Here is a 4,201-nt window from a genome sequence, read left to right as displayed (position 1 = left end):
CGCCCAACGTGGGGCTCGAACCCACGACCCTGAGATTAAGAGTCTCATGCTCTACCGACTGAGCTAGCCGGGCTTTTTTTTTTTTTTCTTTATTGCCGGTCTTCGACGTACACATACGGCATAAACAGATACACTTCATAATGGTAAAAGCAATGACCGTCTTGGGCCCTTGCGAATAGTTAAAAACACTTGATTACCGCTAGTTCATCCAATATATGCATCCATTCGGGTGGTTCTGTTCTCGTTCTATAAGCTTCACGCAGATATAGCACACTTTCAATGAAATGCTCTCTCGCAGGATGAATAACAAGCCTCTCATGGCGCTCATCCATTCTTGTTTTCCACAGGCTATGTAAACATATTGCCATAAACATGTCACATGGCATATCTGCGTTCTCAGTTGGCAAGAAGCGGATGCCGTACGGTGTTATCGGTAATTCCTTTTTCAACGTTCTTTGTAGGATGTCCCACAAGAACATTGCATCTGAACAATCAAGAAAGATATGCTCAATCGTCTCTGGTTGCCTGCATCTTGAGCAGTTTACAGACCATGGCACAAAGATTCCCCTTTCTCTTAACCATGGCTTCACTGGGAGCGTTCCACTGTGTAATTGGAAGAAAAAGGTTTTTGCGGATGACCGTATCGGCATCCGCTTCACTCGCTTGAGCACATTTCTTCCACTGGATTCAACGCGGTACATAGAACGATAGACAGGCAAAGGCAATGATACATCAAGTAAATCTTTGTACAGTCTTTTCCGTTTAACAGATGCAAGGTAATTCAATGAAAAGCGCGTATGTAGGAAGTCAAAGGCTAATACGACTTCTCGCAGGAAGCCTCTGAGCCTAGGTCCTGTGGTGCAATCGGAGGACACAACGAATTGAGGCAACGCGTTGCTCAAACGCCTTTGAAGGACTGTGCACAAGAATGTATCTTTTTGATCACGTAGGAACAAAAATCTCGACACGACTTGTCTTAAGAAGAGATGAACCAACCCTAGGCCTCCACTTTTCACTGTTCTGAACAAATTAGTGCGACTAGAGCGCTCCCATACGGAACCCCAAATGAAGATGGCAAACTGCCGGTGTATTCTTTGTATGCTGACTCTTGATGCGCACAATGCTTGTAAAACATACCAAATTTTGGCCACCAAAAACACATTACACACTGTTGCTCTTGTGAATATTGATAGTTCTCTCCCACCCAGCCTTGCCGTTTTCGCCTTAATTTCTGCGACCTCTCCTTGCCAATAATCTTTGGTGTCCTGGTGGTGTTGCAGAGGTACCCCAAGATACTTGGTAGGCTTATTCGTCCACTGCATTTTTCCAAAAAGTGAAGGCGTGTCTTCCCATTGTCCATACCATATTTAGCAGACAAATAAAAGAAAGCAAGCAACATAAAAAAAATCAACGCCCAACGTGGGGCTCGAACCCACGACCCTGAGATTAAGAGTCTCATGCTCTACCGACTGAGCTAGCCGGGCGGACGCGATACCACTCACAAACATGTTTGGTCGCCTTTTGCCACCCGGTTAGGGATGAAATATGGAGAGAGCGAGAGAAGGGATGGTGAACATAGAGCCGCCGAACTGGTGGGGAGGAGTTGTGCCAGCCGGAGAGGACCAGACGTGGCTTGAAGGAGCACTTTTGAGTCAGCTCACGCTAGCTAGCTGAGGGGTGAAGTAGCCTGCGTTAACTAGCTACTACACCCCTCTTTTACAACCGCAGCGGTCCGGCTACCGTTCTGGTAGGTTCATGTGTGTGTGGGGGGGGGGGACGCAAGCGTTGGGATCCCCTATCAATTCAGGCGACGGTACTGCGCATGCCCAGTACCGTCGCCCGAAACGCTAGGGGGCCCAGTGTGGCGGAGCCACTCTCACGCGAGGGGCGACTGTTTCGCGTCACCCTTCGCGTGAGAGGAGCCAGGGGTGACTTCTTTTTTTGTTTTGCTGCTTTATCTTCGGGATCGGCCAACGCTCTGACGTATAATGACATATGAATTACTCTAAACATTTTGGGGGTATTACATGCCAAAACTACGATCTGATTATGAGGCACGCCGTAGTGGGGGACAAGGTTAGTGGGGAGAAATAACCCAGCAGCACATTATCGACCCGAACGCTGGCGTTGTGCCAGTACTGCGCCAATTCCGTGACCGCTGGCATCAGTACGGACTTCGGTAGGCGCAGAAGGATCGAAATGGGCCAGAATGGGAGGCGTTGTGAGAAGGTCGATTAGATGCGAGAATGCAGAGGCCTCGTTATCGACCCACTGGAAAGGGGCGTCTTTTTTCAAAAGCTTGGTTAGTTGTCGCGCTATGGGCGCGAAATTTTTCACGATACGGCGGAAGTACAAGCAAAGGCCGATGAAGCTGCGCACATCCTTGACACACTTTCGAACAGGGAAGTGCGTAACAGCATCAATCTTGCCTGAGTCTGGTTGCACTCCGTTCGCGTCAACGACATGTCCAAGGACGGTAATCTGGCGATGGCCGAATTGGCACTTCGATGCGTTGAGTTGCAGACCGGCTCGCCGAAAAACGTCCAGGATGGCTGAGAGGCGCTCGAGGTGCGTAGCGAATGTTGGAGAAAATACTATAACATCGTCCAAGTAGCACAGGCACGATGACCATTTGAAACCGTGACGAAGGGAGTCCATCATGCGTTCAAAAGTGGCAAGAGCGTTACATAGACCGAACGGCATCACTTTGAATTGATAAAGACCGTCGGGTGTTACAAAGGCAGTCTTCTCGCGGTCGAGATCGTCCACGGCAATCTGCCAAAAGCCGGAGCGTAGGTCAATAGAGGAGAAAATGCGAGCACCGTGGAGGCCGTCAAGGGCGTCATCAATCCGAGGTAGGGGATACACGTCCTTTTTGGTAACCCTGTGAAGGTGCCGATAATCCACGCAAAAGCGCCATGAGCCATCCTTCTTTTTTACCAGCACAACAGGTGACGTCCATGGACTACATGACGGTTCAATAATGTTCTTGGCAAGCATTTTGCGAACTTCGGTCTGAATAACTTGACGCTCAGCCGGTGATACTCGATACGGGCGGCGATGAATAGGAGGGGCACAGCCGGTATTAATGCGATGTTTGACAGCTGTTGTTTGGGCCAAAGGACGATCGTTAAAGTCAAAAATATCTTGGTAGGAAATCAGAACGTGGTAGAGCGCACGAGCGTGCTCGGGAGGCATGTCGGCTGCAATAATTTTTTTGTAAGTTGCGATAGTACAAGTTGTCGAATGCGACGGTAGAGGAGGATCGGCTGAATTGTCGTCTACTGAAATCGATGCTACAGAGTCATCCTGGAATGAGCAAAGTTGGGCCAGAGACATCCCGCGTGGCAGCACTTGTGTCGTCAAGCCAAAATTGACCACTGGCAGGCATACGCAATTCGCCGTAGATAAAACTGCGTGAGGTACTGTGATCCCGTGTGTAAGGAGGACGTCTTGCATAGGAGCCGCGACGTAGTGACCGTCGGGCACTGGTGCGGATGACACGAAGTCAACGTAAGTTTTACAGCGATGCGTTACTAAAACAGACCTAGTGCATATTGTGTACAGTACAGTGGAGCAGCTGCCAGTGTTTTTATTTTGTTACTGAGAGTTAAGTAATTCTAATTATTTATCTAACTTGAGACATACTATCGTAATTATCAAAGTGTCAATGAGGCATTTGAAGGCACAGCCAAGGGACATCTAACTACGGTATTTCCAGCAACAAACTAATTGCATATTAATCTTTTTCTGACTGGTAAATAAACACCACGAAATATGGAGAATACCAGGTAATTGCGCTCCCACCGAGATCATAAAGCAGTGCCCTCGGACAGGCTTCTTGTGAGTTATCCAGAACGAAATAAAGAAAAACATCGTGATCGAGCAAGTTCCTTATCTGCCGTGTCCTGGCTGAAGTAACACATCGTGTTTGATGTTAGTTGGAAAACAGTTGCGATAGCTGTTTTCTTAGCATCGATAAAGTGCATGGATGTCTAATTTTTCTTTTTTTTTCTTTCTTCTTTTGTCTTTTTGCCACAAAAGCGAATTGACAACGTCGGTGCAAAGGTTTAAATTTGCGTTGTGTTTTGTCCAAGTCTGCACGTCTTTCTCTATTGAGCAGAAGGTAAACATGAGCCTTGCCTTCGGATCTGCAAGTGGCAAAAAGAGGAAGGCCAAAATATATATATATATATATATA

At 47.6% G+C, this 4,201-nt stretch overlaps 2 non-coding genes across 2 annotated transcripts; both read right to left on the bottom strand.

Moving 5' to 3' along the window:
- Window positions 1–73, bottom strand: TRNAK-CUU (transfer RNA lysine (anticodon CUU)). The gene has a single exon. It is a non-coding gene; the product is annotated as a tRNA-Lys (tRNA).
- A 1,338-nt stretch (window positions 74–1,411) lies between these two features.
- Window positions 1,412–1,484, bottom strand: TRNAK-CUU (transfer RNA lysine (anticodon CUU)). The gene has a single exon. It is a non-coding gene; the product is annotated as a tRNA-Lys (tRNA).
- Window positions 1,485–4,201: the final 2,717 nt, after the last annotated feature.

Source organism: Dermacentor albipictus, chromosome 10, assembly GCF_038994185.2.
Source record: "Dermacentor albipictus isolate Rhodes 1998 colony chromosome 10, USDA_Dalb.pri_finalv2, whole genome shotgun sequence".
In the NCBI taxonomy this organism is placed as follows: Eukaryota; Metazoa; Arthropoda; class Arachnida; order Ixodida; family Ixodidae; genus Dermacentor; species Dermacentor albipictus.
This window is presented reverse-complemented; position numbering and strand designations above follow the sequence as displayed.